Source organism: Choloepus didactylus, chromosome X, assembly GCF_015220235.1.
Source record: "Choloepus didactylus isolate mChoDid1 chromosome X, mChoDid1.pri, whole genome shotgun sequence".
In the NCBI taxonomy this organism is placed as follows: domain Eukaryota; kingdom Metazoa; phylum Chordata; class Mammalia; order Pilosa; family Megalonychidae; genus Choloepus; species Choloepus didactylus.
The window spans coordinates 89002896-89023563 of NC_051334.1; the positions used below are offsets into that span (position 1 = coordinate 89002896).

At 36.0% G+C, this 20668-nt stretch overlaps 2 pseudogenes; one reads left to right on the forward strand and one right to left on the reverse strand.

The window, feature by feature from the left end:
• Positions 1-14183, forward strand: part of LOC119522241 — a 102465-nt pseudogene extending 88282 nt beyond the window's left edge.
• A 5024-nt stretch (positions 14184-19207) lies between these two features.
• LOC119522242 lies at positions 19208-20600 on the reverse strand (annotated as a pseudogene).
• Positions 20601-20668: the final 68 nt, after the last annotated feature.

A 20668-nucleotide genomic window follows, 5' to 3' on the forward strand; every position in this document is an offset into this window, starting at 1 on the left:
TGTTATTTCTTTTCTTCTACTTGGTTTAGGATTGGTTTGCTGTTCATTTTCTAGCTTCTTCAGTTGATCCATTTGTTCTTTGATTTTGGCTCTTTCTTCCTTTTTAATATATGCATTTAGTGCTATAAATTTCCCCCTTAGCACTGCTTTTGCTGCATCCCATAGGTTTTGGTATGTTGTGTTCTCATTTTCATTCATCTCTATATATTTAGCAATTTCTCTTGCTATTTCTTCTTTAACCCACTGATTGTTTAGGAGTGTGTTGTTTAACCTGCAGGTATTTGTGAATTTTCTAAGTCTCTGATGGTTATTGACTTCTAATTGTATTCCATTGTGGTCAGAGAATGTGCTTTGAATAATTTCAATCTTTTTAAATTTATTGAGGCTTGTTTTATGTCCCAGCATATGATCTATTCTGGAGAAAGTTCCGTGAGCACTAGAAAAGTATGTGTATCCTGGTGATTTGGAATGTAATGTCCTGTATATGTCTGTTAAATCTAATTCATTTATCAGATTGTTTAGGTTTTCAATTTCCTTATTGGTCTTCTGTCTGGTTGATCTATCTATAGGAGAGAGTGATATGTTGAAGTCTCCCACAATTATTGTGGAAACATCAATTGCTTCCTTTAGTTTTGCCAGTGTTTCTCTCATGTATTTTGTGGCACCTTGGTTGGGTGCATAGACATTTACGATTGTTATTTCTTCTTGCTGAATTGCCCCTTTTATGCCATTCTATTTTGACCACTGTTGCTTCATAATGATATTTAAATTTGGAAAGTGTAAGTCCATCAACTTCTTTTTTCTTTTTCAAGATGTTTTTGGCTATTTAGTGCCATTTACTGTTCCAAATAAATTTGTTGGTTGGCTTTTGCATCTGCTAAGAGGGCTATTTTAAATTTGAATGGGGTTGCAATAAGTCTTTAAATGGATTTGGATATAGGTGACATCTTAATAATATTTAGTCTTCCAATCAATGAACATGGAATATAGTTCCATTTATTTAGGTTTTCTCTGATTTTTAGTTTTGTAATTATCTGTTTGAGTCCTTGACAACATTGGTTAAATATTTTCCTAGACATTTTGTCCCTTTTGTTATTGTAAATGGAATTTTTTTCTTGTTTCTTGCTCAGATTGCTCATTAGTAGTACATAGAAACACTACTGAGTCTTAAAAATATAATTTTATTGAAATATGATCACATCCCACATAGTCATCCAAACTGTACAATTAATTGTTCACAGTATCATGGTATAGCTGTGCATACATCACAACAATCAATTTTTGAATATTTTCATTAATCCCCCAAAAAATAAACATAAAAATAAGAATAAAAGTAAAAATAAAAAATAAAAATTAAAGAAAGAAAGAAAACACAAAGCATCCTATACTCCTCTCCCCTTTATAATCCATTTAATTTTTCTCCTATTTTTCTACTCAGCTGTCCATGCACTGTATGATGAGAGTGTGAGCTGCAAGATTTTCAGAATCACATGGTCACATCATACAAGCTATATAGTTCTATGATTGTCTTCAAGAATCAATGATACTGGGGTTCAATTCAATGATTTCAGGTATTTCTTTCCAACCATTCTAATGCACTAAAAAGTAAAAAGAGATATCTATATAATGCATAAGAAAAACCACTAGAATGACCTCTTGACTCCATTTGAAATCTCTCAGCCACAGAAACTTTGTTTTGTTTCATTTCTCTTCCCCTTCCCCATTTTGGTCAAGAAGGCTTTCTCAATTATATAATGCCACATGCAGGCTCATCACTAAGAGTCATGTTCCACATTTCCAGGAAAATTTACATCCATGAGAGTGATGTCCCATATATGGAAGAAAGCAGCAAATCCACCAGATAAGATGGCTTAAAGAGAGGCCACATCTGAGCAACAAAAGAGGTTCTCTGAAGCTGACTCTTAGGCACAACAAGTAGGCTTAGCCTCTGCTTTGCACTAACAAGCTTCATAAGTGAAAGTCCAAAGATCAAGGACTTGGCCCAGTAAACTGGTAGTCACAAAAGCTGGTTAAAATATCAGGAATTCTCCAGGATGGGAAGTTTAATATTTCCAAATTTTCCCCCAGTCCTTCAAGGAGGCTTTGCAAATACTTTTTATTCTTTGCAAAAATTACTCTGGGAAGTATCAGGACTTAATGCTAACTTCTACAAAACAACCAGATATCAATCATTATTCAAGGATCCATGCAATTATGGTGTTTGAATAAAAGTACCATACAAGTTAAATTATATAATATGTCACATAAAATATAGATTTTGCAACAAATAAACATATCTTCCTTTGATCTCACACAGAAGTTGAAGTTTTAAAACACAGTCGATATCAACCTGTACCTTTTTGTCTGATTTATCTTAGTTCAAAGCGAGTCCATTTCGTTCACATATCTAAGTAAAGTCTGATCTCTTTTTCAGCTCCTTTAACAGTTGTTGAATGGGGTAATGCTGACATTCATAGCTGCTGAACTCTGGCTCTAAGTCTCAAGTGTTACAGAGGTACCCAAAGTTCCAGGAACCAACCAGGTTTTACATAAACAGCATCTCAGAATTTAGAGATAACCATTAAAACTCCTTAATAAATGTGACTGATGTAAGAGCTTACAATCTAGGAACATTTACAATTAACCTTCCCCTGATAACCTATGCACTCAGATTCAATTCTCAGAGTTTGCACATTATAGATAGACCATACTAGAAGGGTTATATTTGCCATTTCTCTTCCAGCTTATGTCACACAACATAATATCCTCAAGGTCCATTCACCTAGTTGCATAACTCACAACTTCATTCCCTCTGGCCATCATTAAATATTCCATTTTATGTACACACCACAGTTCACCATTCTGTTTATCATTCAAGATACTGGTAACTTTGGTCACCTCCATCCAATGAAAATTATGACTACTGCCACCGTAAACACCAGGGATCAAATGTCCATTTCTGCTTCTACTTTCAGTTCTTCCAAGTTTATACCCAATAACAGGCTTGCACAACCATATAGCAACCCCATACATAACTTCCTATTGAGCCACAACACTGCCCTGCAGATGGACTGCAGCATTCTACTTCCCCACCAACAGTGGAATAGGTTAATTTCTTTTTTCACATTTTCTCCTGCACTTGCATCCCTCTGTTTATGTTTTCCCTTTTAATTTTATTGAGATATATTCACATACCATGCAATCATCCAGAATGTGCAATCAATTGTTCACAGTATCATCATATACTTGTTCATTCATCACCACAATTAGCCAATGAACAAATTCATTATTCCAAAAAAATGAGCAAAAAAAGAAAAAAATTAAATTAAATAAAACACTATAAAAAGTTCAGACAACACCACTGCCACCAAGAATCACATATCCGTACCTTATTTTCCCCATCTTATAGATGTTTAGCTTTGGTATTTTGCCATTTTTACTATTAATGGAAGAATACTACAATGTCACTCTTAACTATAGATCCAAGTTTTCATTGATTTTATTTTTTTCTTAAACCATCCAATTTTCAGTACTTACAATGTTGATATTATTTTGTTCTCCATCATGGGAAAACATTCTTACATTTGTACTTGTATTTAGCATCACTGACCACTCCAGGTTTGCTAAGTTATAGAATCCCAGTCTTTATCTTCTTCATTTCCATCTGATGTTGCACATGTCTCCAGCCTTCATCTTTCAACCATGCACACTCTCAGCTTTGTTCAGAGTATTTACAATATTGTGCTGTGATTGCACAGTATTTTGCTATCATTTCTGGATCTATACAATCAATCTGTTGAATATTCTGTACTCTGTTGGCATCAAGTGTCCAATCTCTACCCTCTTTCTATCTCCTGATAAATTTTGTTTTCAAATTTAACTCTCAAAGTTCTCTCATAAAGGTTAGTTCATATTAGTAGGACCGTACAGTATTCATCCTTTTGTTTCTGGCTAATTTCACTCAACATAAAGTTTACTGTCTACCATTTTGTCTTTTGGAATTTAGATGTCATATCTTATTTTATTTATTTTTTCTCCCTCTTTTTAACTTTACAGATTTTCTTCATTTAGAAACTCTTCTCTAAAACTCTCTCTCCTGTCTTTTCCTACCAGCTTGTAGTGCTCCCTTTAGTATATTTTGTAGAGCTGGTATCTTTTCCACAAACTCTCTCAGTGTCTGTCTGAAAATATTTTAAACTCTCCCTATTTTTGAAAGACAGTTTTCCCAGATATAGAATTTTTGGTTGGCAGTTTTTCTCTTTCAGTATCTTAAATATGTCATACCACTACTTTCTTGCTTCCATGGTTTCTGCTGGGAGATCCTCACATAGTCTTACCAAGCTTCCCTTGTATGTGATGTTTCACTTTTGTCTTGCCCCTTTCAGAATTCTCTCTTAATCTGTGACATTTGACAATCCAATGATTATGCATCTTGGAGTGGATCTATTCAGACATGCCCTGTTTGGGGTATGCTGCACTTCTTGAATCTGTAATTTTTATGTCTTTCATTACAGATGGGAAACTTTCAGTGCTTATTTCCTCCATTATTCTTTCTGCCCCTCTTCCCTTCTCTTCTTCTGGGACACCCATAACATATATATTCATGCACTTTTGTTGTCATTCTATTCCCTGAGACCCTGCTCATATTTTTCCATTCTGTTCCCTCTCTTCTTTTGTGTTTTTGATGATCTGTCCTCTAGTTCATGAATTCTTTCTTCTGCCTCTTCAAATATGCTGTTGTGTGTTTCCATTGTGCTTTTCATCTCTTCTATTGTGCCTTTCATTCCAATAATTTCTGCCACTTGTTTTTCAAACTTTTGAGTTCTTTCTTATGTTCATCCCATGTCTTCTTTACATCTTTCATCTATTTTGCCATATCTTCCCTCAACTCATTGATTTGATTTTTGAGATGATTTACCATATTTGTTTAAACATCTTAATTGGCCATTTCAACTCCTGTATCTCATTCAAAGTATATGTTTTTTTCCTTTGACTGAGTAGAAACCAGGAAGGTGAGAAGGCAGTGGTACATGTATTTAAGATACTGAATGAGAAATACTGTTTGTTTTTCCTAGTGTGATTCATAAATTTTTATTGTCTAGACATCTGGTTTCCTTGATTATCCAAATCAGATTTTCCCAGACCAGACAGTCCCAGGTCTCAGGAGGAGGGTATAATCAGTATCAAGTTTCCCTGATGATGAAACCTATCACATTGTCAGACTTTCCTGTGAGACCTCTAGATTCTGTGTTTTTCCTGTCCAGACTAGCAGTTGATGCTCTCCAAGCTGCAGCTCCCAACAAACACAAAGGGTGTGGTGACTTATTCTCAGCAGATCCTGTTCCTGTCTGTGAATGAGGTTGAGTCAGAAGTGAAGCTTAATCTGTTTATGTTTTTCTTTTCCCCCAGGTTCTGGAGTCTGGACTCTCTGAGGGAGGGTGACAACTTGGACTTGAACCTGGCCCCCTTTTTCTTATGTCAGATGCACCCTTCAGGGAATTGTCTCCTTCACTTGACTTCTTCCTTTGTCTTTCTGACTATCTTAAATCCACCCTTGCCTGGGACATTGCTGGCAATTGAAAATACCTGAGGCTTTCTCTAATGAGCTACTAGAAATAGAGAAAACAAATTGAAAAAAAAAAAGAAATCTCTTTTTGAGAACGAGTCCCAGGACCCCCAGTTTCAACAGTCAAGAGCTGGAGTTGATTCTCTGTTATATGTGCCACTTTTCTTAGGACACATACATTGTCCAGTATTCTAAACTCAGCCAACTGCAAGTCTTTATTTATGTATTTATTTATGTATTTATGTATTTATTTATTCATTTATTTTCATCAACCCTGACACTTCTGCCAGGAGAGACCTCAAGGTTACTTTCCTGCTTACTCTGGTTTATCCATGTTTGTAACTTGTATTCAGTAGTCCAAATTTGTTAATTAAAACTGCAATTGGAGCTTGGTTGAACTACATGCCCTTCCTCCTAGTGGTGGCTTCTTCCTTTCCCCACAGGATGTTTTCCAACTCAGCCTGCCATGCCAGTGGTGGAGGGGAGCCAGACTCTGCCATTAGGGGGGCTTTACTTACTTACATTTCTATGCTGCATTTTCAGCCCTTTCACTCATTGTAGGCTGGTGTATGATGTGTGTTTGGTCACAGATGTCTTCTAAAGAATTGTAGACTGTTTTCTAGTGGTTTCTGGCTATTTACTAGTCACCCTAGAGGACTAAGTAAATTCCACATCTCCTCAAACCACTATCTTTACACTACTGATTTTTTTCATTTTGATCTTGTCCCCTACCATTTTGCTGAATTCATTTATTAAACTGAACATCTTTATTGTAGATTTTGTATTGTTTACACATGTAGGATCATGTCATTTGTAAATAGTGAAAGTTTTACCTTTTCTTTTCCAATTTTGGATGCCTTTCTTTTCTTGCTGAATTCTCTGGCTAGATTTCCCAGTACCATGTTGTATAACAGTATTGACATTGGGTTTCCTTGTCTTGCTCCAGATCTTAGAGGGAAAGATTTAAGTCTTTCACCATTGAGTATGTTACTAGCGATTTGTTTTTAATATATTCCCTTCATTATGTTGAAGACATTTCATTCTCTTCCTATTTTTCTAAGTGTTTTTAACAAGCAAGGATGCTACATTTTGTCAATGCATTTCTGCATCATAGATATACCCATGTGGTTTCTTCGCTTCAGTCTGTTGTACTGGCGTATTTACACTAAATGATTTTCTTATGTGGAACAACCCATGCATAACTGAGAAAAATCCCCCTAAATCATGTTGCATAATTCTTCCATGTAATGTTGGATTCAATTTGCAAGTATGATGTTGAGGATTTTTGCAGTTACAAGCATAAGGGAAATTGTATTATCTTTATCTGATTTGGTATAAGGGTGATCTTGGCCTCATAGAAGAGTTCAATTTTTTGAAAGTGTTTGAGCAGGATTGGAATTAATTCTTCTTGGAATGATTGGTAGAATTCACCTGTGAAGGAATCTTGAAATGGTCTATTCTTTTTGGGGAAGTTTTTGATGACTTATTCAATCTTCTTATTTGTAATTGGTGTCTGGTGTTCTCTATTTTTTCTTTAGTCAGTGTTTGTTGTTCATGTGATTCTAGAAATTTGTCCATTTCATCCAGTATGTCTAATTTGTTGGCATACAATTGTTCATAGGATCTTTCTATGATCCTTTTTATTTAGGTGTGTCTCTAGAAATGCCTCCCTCTCATTTCTGATTTTATTTGCATCCTCTCAATTTTTTTCTCAGTGTTTCTAACAACTTGTAAATTTTATTGATATTTTCAAATAACCAACTAATGTTTTTGTTGCTGCTCTCAGTTGTATTCTATTCTCTATTTCATTTATTACTGCTCTAACTTTTGTTATTTCTTTCTTTCTGCTTATTTTTGGGGTTAGTATGTTAGTTCCTCTAAGTGTGCAGTTAGGTTTTTATTTGTAGCTCTTTTTCTTTTTTAACATAAGTATTTAGGGCTAGAAATTTCCCTCTAAAAGCTACCTTCCTTGAATCACAACAATTTCAATGTGTTCTGTTCTTGTTTCCATTTGCCCTAAGATATTTATTAGTTTCCCTTGTGGTTTCTTATTAGACTTATTAATTGGTTAAGAGTTGTTAATTTTCATGTGTTTGTGGATTTTCCTGTTCTCTGACTGTTATTTAATGTTCACTTTCATTTTATTGAGCTCAGAGAAGATGCTTTTATAATTTCAATCTTTGGTTTATTGAGACCTATTTTGTCATGCAACATATGGTCTATACTAAAGAATGACACATGTGCACTTCAGAAAAATATGTATCCTGCTGATTTGAGGTGTAATGTTCTATATATATTAGTCAAAACTTCAGCCATCATAGCATTCAAGTTCACTATTTCTTTATTGGTATTCTGATTATATGTTCTATCTTGATGAAAGTGAGATATTGTAGTCTCCAATTATTATTGTAGAGGTATCTACTTCTCCCTTCAGATTTTCCAGTGTTTGCTTGATGTATTTTGGGGAAACATGGCTAGGTGTATAAATATATATGACTGTTATCACTTCTTGGTGGATTTGTATTTTTATTAATGTCCTCCTTTATCTCTTGTAACAGCTTTTGACTTAATGCATTATATAGTTATCTCATTTTAGTTTTTAATGGATTAGAATAGTTAAAATGACACACTTGAAACTGTTGAACTGCAAACCAGTACCCTTAATTCTTGAAGATGATTGTATAGTTAACGTATATGGTGTGACCATGTGATTGCAAAAACCTTGTGGCTCACATTCCCTTTATCCAGTGTATGGACAGATGAGTAGAAAAATGGGGATAAAAATTAAATAAATAATAGGAGGATTGTTGGACGGGATGTTTTGGGTGTTCTTTTTTACTTTTATTTTATTTTTCTTATTTTTTGGTATAATGAAAATGTTCAATAATTAATTATTGCAATGAATGCACAACTATATCATGATATTGTGAACAATTGATTGTGTACTTCGGATGATTGTATGGTATGTGACTATATCTCAATAAAATTGCAAGAGAAGAAAAGAACTAAAAAAATAAGCCAGACAATTTTGTTTAGCAAAACTATAAGGAAAACTTGCCCAACCAGATTCTAATATATTTTAGAAAATATATCAATTAATCAGGATATTATATCACCTAGCTCATCATAAGAACAAACAAATATGTCAATGGAATGGAATAGAGAATCCAGAATTATACTATACATATGAACATTTAATATTTGCTTATTATGAAATTTCAGATGTGGTAAAAGAGTTGTCTGTTTATTTAATGATGTTGGGGAAATTGTCCATCCATTTGAGGAAAAGTAAAATAGATTACTCTCTCATACCAGGGCTGAAATCTTACCAAAAAGAACCAATTTTTAATGATTGATGCCCATTCTTGTTGGTTGAAGCCTATTTCATAATAATAAATAATTTTTATTAAAAAGTAAATGTCAAACCTATGGAAATGTTTCAAGTACAGTTTTTCTCCAGAGCAGTTAGAGGGTTATCAATACTATTCTCTGTCACCTGCAAATACTTGTTTATTTCTGTCATGGCCATTCCCTAGGATAATCATAATGATACCAACAAAATCAAAAAACTGGCATTCATACATTCCTACCACCTAATCATCAGACCCTATTCAAGTGTTGCCCATGTATATGCCTTTAGTTGTGTCTCTTTAGTCTCCTTAAAACTAGAGGAGTACCTCAATCTTACTTTGACTTTCATGACCTTGAGGCTTTTGAAGACTGAAGGCCAGATATTTTGTAAAATGTTACTAAATTCAGCATTGTCTGATATTTCTACATAATTAGATTCAAGTTATTCTTCTCTGGTAGGACTAGAACTAAAAAGATGCAATGTTGTCACACATACTGTAAAGATATATGATTTCAATTTGTCCCTGGACTGGTAATGTTCACTTGATTACTTGATTAACATGGTGTGCACCAGGCTTCTCAATTTTAAATTTATTTGTTTTGTGAGGGGACACTTTGAAACTATGTAAATATCACTTTCCTCATCAAAACATCAAGTTATTTATTTATTTATTTATTTATTTATTTATTTATTTATTTATTTGATCAGTTGTACTAGTGGCTTCCTATTTTGTTTAATAGATTATAACTTGTTATTGTCATTGTTCATTTTGGTGCTCAAATTATTTTAAATTTGCCAGTTAGGGGTTCATTAAAGTTGGTGACATTGTTCCTTTGGCATGTTCTGATCATTTTCTGATCATTTCCTTACTTTATGGCATTACCAGTTGCTCCAGGCCCATCTTCTATATTCTCCCTCTGAATCCCCATAACCAACCATTTCTCCAAGAAAAACATGTTCCTTTAATTGGATAATGATATTCAGAAACAAAATTCTGGGTATCATTTGTACTCATTTCATTTGGAAGTCACACCTATGTCCTACATGGGTCAGATCTATGTAATGTATGTCTGTATATGCACACACGTTTACATATTTATATATCTATGTATCAATTTTCTATCTACCACAAACTGTTATGAGTTCACAATAACACCCATTCCAATCCAAAAACACAGGGTTATTCTTTATTTGTAACTCCTTTCTCCAACCATAAGAAATAATTTTCATTATCTTTAATACATTTATGTGTTTGATCAGTACCCATTTGTAAACAATTTGTCTTTGTTTGCCACTGTTGTCTTCTCTGTGCTTGAACCCATCTAATAATTTTAGGAGCAAATTGATCAGGAAGACAGAGGGGAAAAAAAGGAGAAGAAAAAGAAATTGTTAAATACTTTTAATATCACTTCTGCATAACACAATCCACAAAAATAATTTGAATAAATTATTAATATGTGTTCCAGTTTGCTAAAGCTGTCACCATGCAAAATACCAGAAGTGTATTGACTTTTATAAATAGGATTTATAAGATTATAAACTTATACTTCTAAGTCCATAAACATTTCTCTCATAAAAGTGTTTATCATAAAAGCATTTATCATAGAATAAACATTCCCATTGCCATAGGGAAAAATTGAAAGGAAACAGGAGTCAGAGGACATAAACAGTTCCTAAAATCCACATGGCAAACACTATTAGATTTCAAAGTCTGAGAATCATTTACTGAATGATGTTTTTCCCTTGGGGCTTGAGAGAGTAGCAGTCCCACACTTAACAAATGCTTATGCAGCAGCCTTGCTAACTTCAAACACTTTGGTGGTTGATCCAATAAATCCACACATTGGAGAGTGACCTTGTTCTTGACCCACATTCCTCAAGTATTGGGGTGGCATAAAAGACTCTATGCCATCTCTGGGGCCCAAGGTGTCCCCTCTCTGGACAGTGGGGTGGTGGCCAGGTTCTCCTCAGTACTGGGGGAATGTGTTTCACTCTCTCTGAGGCCTGGGTCACCAGCACTCTTTTGCAACAATGGAATGGCAATGCTTCTCTCAATTACCCAGGCATCTGAGGACACTTAGGTGGCAGCACTCTTCAACTCCAGGGCAAACTCACATTTCCACATACTTGGGTGGGTCTGCTCTCCTGACCCAAGTTTCTTGACTCTAGACCTCAATTTCTGCAGTTCTGCCTTTGAAGAAATTTTTCCTTCAATATGTCCCTTTTCTGTCCCTTTTAGTTCAGGATGGCAGTGTTCCTGTTTACACAGATTTCACAAAAAAATTGCCAGCTTGGCATGCAGCATCCAGTAGCCAAAACCATCAGACAATATGACTTACCACAAATACTTCCTGGATAATATCATCTCCAGTCCTGGTTATACTGATATGGCTGGCTATTGTCAGGTCTTCTAGTTTGCTAATGCTGCCAGAATGCAAAACACAAGAGATGGATTGGCTTTTATAAAAGGGGGTTTATTTGCTTACACAGTTACAATCTTAAGACCATAAAGTGTCCAAGGTAACACACCAGCAATCAAGTACTTTCACTGGAGGATGGCCAATGGTGTCCAGAAAACCTCTGTTAGCTGGGAAGGCACATGGCTGGTTTCTGCTCCAAAGTTCTGGTTTCAAAATGGCTTTCTCCCAGGACATTCCTCACTAGGCTGCAGTTCCTCAAAAATGTCACTCTTAGTTGCACTTGGGGTATTTGTCTTAGCTTCTCTGGAGCAAGAGTCTGCTTTCAAAGGCTATCAAAATGTCTCTCATCTGCAACTCCTGTACTTTCTTCAATGTATCCCTCTTGGCTGTAGCTCTTATTCAAAATGTCACTCACAACTGCACTGAGTTCCTTCTGTTTTTCAGCTCATTTATATGGCTTCATTGATCAAGGCCCAACCTGAATGGGTGGGACAATGTCCCCATGGAAATATCTCATCAGAGTTATCACCTACAGTTGGGTGGGGCACATTTCCAAGCAAACAACCTAATCCAAATATTCCAACTTAATCCCCACTAATATGTCTGCCCCACAAGATTACATCAAAGAATATGGCATTTTCTGGGGGACATATTACATTCATCCAGCACACCAGGTTTCATTAAATCCTCATGTGGGGCACTATCCTCTGTGTTCTCACTTTCAGGAAGCCCAGAGTTTTCCAGACCATCAGTTTCTGGTTTCTTAGTAATGAAGACTTTAATTCTCAGCTTATCTATTTCCTCTCACATTTTACTATAAGCTGGAAGGAGAAACCAGGATGTATTTTCCACATTAATTTTGAAATCTCTTCAGCTAAATATCCTAGCTCATAGCTTTTATATTCTCCCTCCCCCATATTCCTTGACTCAATTTAACCAAATTCTGTGCCACTTTAAAACAAGGATCACCTTCCTTCCAGTGTTCAATAATGTATGCATCATTTCTAAGTCTTCATCAGAACTATCTTTAGAGTCCATATTTCTATCAACAGTTTAGGCAAAGCAGTCTAGGTATTTTCAATTGAGCTCCTCATAATTCTTCCAGAATATTCCCCTTATCCATTTATAAAGCTATTACAGGATTTTTGGTATTTGTGTCTCATAGCCACCTACTTCTCTGATACCAAATATTAAATCTGCTGTTAAGCAAAATACCAGAAATGGATTGGCTTTTATACAGGAGATTTATTAGGTTACAAATTTACAAATTTACAAATTAACAGTTCTAAGGCCATAGACATGTCCAAACTAAGGCATCCACAAGGTGATAACTTCACTGAAGAAAGGCCAGTGGCATCCAGAATACCTCTGTCTGCTGGGAAGGCATGGGGCTGGCATCTGCTGGTGTTTTCGTCTTGGATTGCATTGCTTTCAGATTTTGATTCCAGTGGAGTTCTCTTTAATTGTCTGTCAGTTCACACTTAGGTTCTCCATGACAACCTCTGGGCTTCGTCTCATAGCTTAGCATTTCCGAATGTCCTTCTGTCTGCATCTCCAAATGCCTTGGTCTGTTTCAGTTCTGTGTGCTCTCTCTCTCTCTCTCTCTCTCTCTCTCTCTCTCTCTCTCTCTCTCTCTCTCTCTGAGCTCTCTTAAGTATTCTAGTAAACTAAGGCCCGCTTGAATGGGCAGGTTCACAGCTTCATGGAAATAATCTAATCAGAATTCTCACCTACAATAGGTCTGCCCCCACAAGATTGCATTAAAGAACATAGCTTTTTATGGGGCACATAATGGATTCAAACCAGCACAATATGTATTATGTTACATACACATTATGTATCAAAACTGCAAGCACATTACCAAAAATATCAGGTATAGGTTTAAGGCCTTGAAATAAGGAAGGCCACCTAAACAGGATACAAAAATAAAATCAAATTAGAGAAAAGACAAAAATTTAAAGATTGATTTGAGCCAGGAAGGGGAAATGATACTCATATCACAGAGGTGCTAGCTAGCATGTGTCTGTAGATTATGTTCATTTGATACTTCTGTGCCAGAAGTCATTTGATTTGGCTAAGTGTGCACTATAGGCAGAAATTGCTGCCTGATTTCTTCCCATATTGAGTATCTCTTGGCCAGGTTTAAAGTTAATAGTGTGAAATACAAGTCCAAGCTAATTGGTTTGATTATATGCCAGACACAAGAAAGAATAAAATAAGCCAATATTCTATGATGAAACTAAAGGGAATAGCAGTGTCTGCTTGGTCTCAAGGACAAAATAAAAGTTATTGGTCAACATTTTTCTTTCTGGGATAAAATTAATTGATGAGAAATCTAGAGAAATAGATCATTAACATCCAGTGAATAAAATTTCTTTCCTTTCCAGTGATGTGGCAGACAACTGGGAATCCAGTCATGTGTGTGGAGAAGGCCACCACCAATATTTTTGCCATAAAAACAGAGCAACAAGACTAGCCATGGGTCACTGATCTTAAAGATCTTTTTCAAGTTCTCTATAATTGAAAAAGGTAGAAGGATAGAAAAAGACTGAAGAAGGCAACAAAACAGTAAACAATGGGAGTGAGAGCCTCCTGACTCTTGATGACCAAGCTAACAAATTGAAATTGGGTATTGACCAAATGGATTTTTGGGGGGACATGTCTATAACTCCTGGCCTAAGTAGTTCAACATCTTCAGCCAGGGACTTGTTTCCATCAGACCAGAAAACGTGCAACCCAATAGACAAAGCCCTCTGGATCTCATCAAAATAAGTGTTTCTGTCCCAATGGGGCCCCTTGCAGGTCTAAGTGTTGTACCAGTTGCCCCACTCAGGCAGGACCATGAAACTCCTCACCATCTTTTGTCTTCAATCAGTCTGCTTTAATGGTCCCAGGAGCTATTATGGGTGGTCTACATTCAGGATTTGGTTAGCTGCTCATTTTTGTCACAAGCCCAGCTGTTCCAGGTTGAAACCAGCCTTCATCCATTGAAACCTCAAATTTACCATCCAGCCCCTGTTGTTTGGGACCCTTTAGCAATCATGATAGCTAATTCTTGGCCATCAATAACCTCCTTGGGGAATCCTTTTTAGAATAATAGTTTTTCAGCTCCTGTTGTGTCAGCCCAGTCCTCTTCTGGGCTCCCCTCTCTTCTAGTCACTCCTCCTCAGCCACCTCACAGAACAGCTACACAAGAAATCTCCAATGATGCCTACACTGCCTTAGACCCACTGGGGGATAAAGAAGTTTAGGAGGAGAAAGAAGTATTTAAGGACTTACAACAGCAGCAGCCACCTGCAAGAAAGGGAGAACAGATGTACTCTGGGACTTCCAGGGTGTTCTTTAGTAATTGTAACAGCAAAGTTGGCATTCATCAAGATAATGGGGACCACAATGACTTTTATGCTAATCAACTGTTGAGCAAGAACAATGAACCACAAAATGCAGGTCCCAGACAAGATGCTCTGCCAGTTACCAAATCTGCTGACAATGTATTTGAGAACACTTTTTCTAAAGGCTCTTTCAGTTCATCATGACAAGCCCCTGTGACTCCTCAGTGCACAGCTTCTGCTGTATCTAGGGATCCTTTTGAAAATCCATTTGCATAACTTCTGAACTTGTTATGCTGTTGATCCACAGGAACAAAAAAGTTGACTTCTTTAGCAGTCAAGGACAAAGCTAATAGCCAGACATGTCCTGACTTCTGCCCTTGTTCCTGCTTTGACATAGTATCTGTTGCCTTATTTCTTGCCATCTCATCCACTTGTAAAATGCCTTTCACTTTCTGCCTAATTTAAACCTAAACTGTGTCCAGGGGTTTAAATAAATTCAGAAACTAAACTCTCAAGCATAAATGTAAATGAAATCATTTCTCTATTGAGCCCTTGCCTATTGTGTACCTAGAACCTTCTAGAACACTCTACTATGTACCCTCTGATTGGAAGATGCAGCCACCATAATCTCCTCAGATCATATTTTTTTGAATACATTTTCAAATCCTTACCATTCAAATTTGTTTGGCATTCTGTTTTATGGTGTAAAACCTAATGACTGTAGTAGAAATGGCAACTCTTAAAAGATATCATGCTGCAGATCATCACAGAGAATTTTAAAAGTAAAACTGAAGCAAATCTACCTTCTACTTAGGTAATTTGGAATTAACAGATGTGGCTTCTCCTCTTTCTGAAGCTGCATTTTCTCCCTAGGCAAGAACATCCATTTCCCTGTCTCTTGCTAGCTATTTCAAATGAGGGAAAGAGAGGTGTCTCTTCTCTCCTTACCCTCTTATTCTCTTTTTAGTCAACTTTGTTCCTGGTTTCCAACAGCATTACCTTCCTTTCATGTGCTAGAGGATTTATGGGAAAAATACTCTAAGGAGTCACAGTACTGGAGCATCTCTAATTTTTCAGTAGTTACAATTTCATATGGGTAAACCTTTATCCTTCCTATAGAATAGAAAATATCCTCTTAAACTGAAGTTCTAGGAAAGCAATTAATATTGATGAAAAACTGAAGTCCACCCAACAATAAACAACTGTCTTCTGAAGAGTAACACATCACAAAGCTAAAGTTGATCATGCCAAATATATTAGGTGCTTTTTGGGGTCATACTAGCACCTTATCAGCACCTACACAGTCTGGTAGGTAGTAGGAAGATAAGTGCAACAAAGCAGTGTAAGTGTTTGTTGTTGTCACTTAAAATCTGATGTCTACAATATTTTCCCCTTATAAGTGTGGAAACTTTCCCAGTTCATTTTCAGTCCTATCGTCATCACAGTCTTAAATGGGGTGTTCTTGCTAAAATGATTTTTTTTAATTATTGGATTTTTAAATGTTATCTCTTAACCCTTAATGCTCAGGTTCTTGTGGGTGTTATTCAATCACATATTATGTTACTTTTAGGTGGAAGAAGTAGATGACTGAGATTTAAACAAGATGGTGACCTCATGAACATCTATTGATTAGCTCAAAGTAGTCCAAGCTAAAATCCTGTGGTTATATGTTTATGGTAGGGGCTGAACATATGGCATAATTCTCCACCTGTCTTCCTACTCGGTCATTATAAGCACAGAACTGACATAGCAATTTTTATACAGAATTTTATTGAGTATACTCACATCATATAATCCATCAAAAGTATACCATCAGTGGCACTCAGTATTATCATATAGTTTGCATTCACTGCCACAATCAATTTTTGAGCATTTCTATTACTCCAAAATAAATATATGTATATATAATTTAAAAATTTAAAAAGACACAAAGAACACCCAAGCCATCCTGTACCTCTTATCCCCCTACTATTTACATAATTTTTGTCATTATTTTATCACTCATCTTCCCATACACTGGTTAAAGGGACTGTCAATGTGTGTTTCACTATCACATTGTCACATGATAAAAGCTATATAGTTATATACTTATCATCAAGAATAAAATCTACTAGATTACCATGCAACAGATTCAAGTATTTCCTTCTAGCTATTCTAACACACTGGAAACTAAAAAGGAATATCTTAAGAATAGCCTCCATATTGACCTCTTGACTCTATTTGAGATCTCTTAGCCACTGAAACTTTATTTTGTTTCATTTCTCTTCCCCCTTTTGGTCAAGATGGCATTCTCAATCCCATAATGCCAGGACCAGGTTCATCACTGGGAGTCCTGTCCCTTATTGCCAGGGAGTCTTACACCCCTGGGAGTCATGTGCCATGTAGAGGGGAGTGTAGTGAGTTTATTTGCAGAGTTGAATGAAAGAGGCCACATCTGAGCAACAAAAGAGATTGCCTTGTGGTGACTCTTAGGCATAATTATAAGAAGGCTTAGCTTCTCCCTTGGAAGAATAAGTCTCATAAGGGCAAGCCCCAAGATCAAGGGCTTGACATTAAATTTGGATTCCCTAATGCTTGTGGGAATATCAGGAATTACCCAGGTAAAGAAGTTTAATATTTCCACATTTCCCCCACTCCTTCAAGGGGAATTTGCAAATACATTGTTTTATTTTCTGCCCAAAGTACTTTGGGGTGCATTGGGGTATCATATTAACCTTGATATAGCAATTTAAATATCCAAATACTGAATGTGCTATATTAGAGGCCACTATTTCTAAGTAGTTGAATGTTTGAAAGTGATCTTAAGCCACACAGCTGTTTTGTATGTACTTATTTTCTCTCGTGCACTTTTTGGTAAGCAAATAAAGCTATACATTTACACATTTTAATAAATCTCAACAGTAGAAAAACATATATATTATAAAATATGGTATTTTAGAAGACTTAGGAGGGAAAAGGTGTTATATAATGAATATTTTTCATATTTTTAGTTGTACTCTGTAAGGGAAAATTAAAATTATTTTCTTTGTTTATAAAGGTTGAATATACTGTTTTCCCTTTTCTTTTTCTTTTGGTGTCTCCTTTTAAATACAATAGGCCTATTAAGAGGCCCAAGTTTTTTATTTTACAATGCATGGTTGTAAGCCTTCTGATTTTTCAAATTGTAAGCCCATACTTCCAGTATTAACACAGTAGTCTATCAAGAGGTATAAAAGAGACAATTGAAAGATGCATCTATTTGTTTCTCAAGGAGATAAGAGATATCTTAATTGTTCTTTCTTTCATTTTACTGTATAAATGTTTGTGAAATTCTTTCTAGACTTTATAATGACTTTCATACTATCTTACATGCATGTAAATCTGCTAATGACCCCTCGACAATGGTTATTGGGGGACATGAGGATCCCTCTCTGAGGATTATTTTATTGGCAAGATTGCTTTATTTTTCCAGTATCTCCTTACAACATCACCTGCCTGGGGGACCATGATCTCCAGTTGGGAGAATTCAACAATGTGAGTAGTCTTTATGGGCATCTGGAAACTACAGAAGTTGAAAAGTAAGATCATCCCCCTCTGTGGCCCAGTAGAGCCTGAGGGTAAGCATGTTACTTATGCTTGGACATTTGGACATATTTTCCAAGGACATAGAATCTGCTGTAAGTAATGCAAGAATGAGGAGATGGTTGGTGTTTTTAATCATTGAAGCAGCTGTTTGATCATTACTCTGCTTACTGCTGGAAGGGCCTACAGTTGCTTGGTTTGGGCTGACTTTCTAGGCCTGGTAATCCAGTAGATTTTGACCATAATATCTCTCTAATAATTTCTCAATTTGCTTAAGATAAGCAGAGTTGGGTTCTCATATATCCTAGGAAGAACCCATACAGATACAGATAATAATTTGTATATGCAATCCAGAGTATGCAAACAATTTCTATAGTACAATATGTAATATACAGGTTTTTCAAAGAATAGGAAATATGAATAATATGAAACAAACATATTAAATGATGTTCAACCTCACTAGTCATTGGGAAAATGCAAACATAAATTATGTAATATTCATCAATCTGGTTGGTGAAAATTTAATTATTAGACATTATTAGATATTGACAAGGGTGTAAGGATGTACATACATACATGCACTGCTTGCAGGAGGAGATATCTGGTAAATTTGCCTGAGATGGTAATTTGGCATTATTCATTAAAAACAAAAATTGTGCATAGTCTAAAATAGTCTAATTCTATTTTACAATATGTATCCTAGAAAAACACATATACACAAGGAGGCATATGCACAGTCTTGTTATGGTGAAAACCTAGGAACAATTTCAACCAGAGTTTCCAGTCTGCCAGACGGTCATATGGACTTTGGACTTGCCAACCTCAACAATTTTATGAGCCAATTCCTTAAAATAAATCTTTTAATATCTATATATACTTAAATACTGTTGGTTCTTCTTATTTGGAAAACCCTGACTAATACATCTCCTAAAGTAGAAGCATTACCATTATAAGCATGTGGCCCCTGCTCTGCTTCCTACTCTAAATTCAACTGATGCTGACAGCTTACAAAGAACCTCTTCACTTGGCCAACAGCCTTGTTGCCAATTGTATCTGCAATAGCTTGAAAATGTTTACCATATTTTCAAGCACATTGCACTTCTAGTAGCTACTCAACTGGGGCCTAAGGGGCATTAATTTTCTGATTTAACATAGGATATTTGAATTCTTCAATTGTACTTTCCATTTTCTGGTTACTTGCACTGCTTACTTGCTTAACATACTGAATCTGACATTTTAGAAAGATCAACTCCATGCCCAGTTATATCAGGAAAATGTTGACTGCTTTGCAGGAAACAGTCACCATATATTTCTGGATTAAATACCTGCCCTTAGGAAGACAGAACTTAGAACACTGAGAATGATGGTGATGTTTTACACTGATACTCTCTCCTCCCTCGTCCAATCTTGCCAGTTGGGGCATGTTGTTTTTTATTACCCTTATTCTGGATTCTTTTTATGGGATCCTAATCACTATCACTCTCATTCATTTGATGTGCTTCTTCCACAGCATCATCACAGTCTATTGGCTAGTTTATAAACTTTGGGATCCATCAAACTTTCAAACTTGTCCTAGATGGAGAGTTTTGCTTTTTGTTTTTTGTTTTGCCACATCAGTAACAGTAATATTTTACAAGACTTGCAATTCTTTTGTCTAGAAGCATATGCTGAATCCTATGAAACCTTTCCTTGAAAGCTAGAGGCTTTTTCAAATAGGACTATGTATTTCACTCTCAACTCATCTGGAAAGGGAGTAAAATTGAGAAGGTCATCAAGGGACTTCTCAATGTTATGGTTATGTCAGAACAACACGCCAAGGACATGCTTCATATTGTAGTCATGTTTCTCCTTTGAAATTGCAATATACTCATCCACTGTGTGTTTCCAGTGTCTCATATTCTGCAAAGGATCATGACAGATACAACACATTGAAGTCTAAAGTTATACCACAATTCAAGAAGTGCATGGTCAATGAGCCAGAGGAACTCTGTCCAGAAATGGAGAGCATGAAGGAGACTTTATGGCTGCTTAAGTCAATTACTTCCCTTTTCTGTTTAAAATGGTTATGATAGTGTGTTCTTTGAAGTTTGAAGGCATTTTTTTACAGATTCATAGACTGAGGAAAAACCTGCACAGATATCTGTCTACATAGTAATTCCCAGCTCCAACTTGAGGACCTAAGCAACAATGCCATCAGATCTCAGGGTTTTTCATTCTTCATGGATATCTGGCATCCAGGATACTGTCATATAGGCCATAAAAGTATCCCTCCATTCATTTTCTTTATCTATGTACTTCATAGCAGCTGGATCAAATTCAAGGATCCTAGCTCTGTATTCACCTCCAACTCTCATCCCAACATCTTGCATGCCTTCAAGTGCAGTCATAAATTGGGGAAGATGGACCACTGTCTCTGCTACCACCTAAGTTCTTGTCC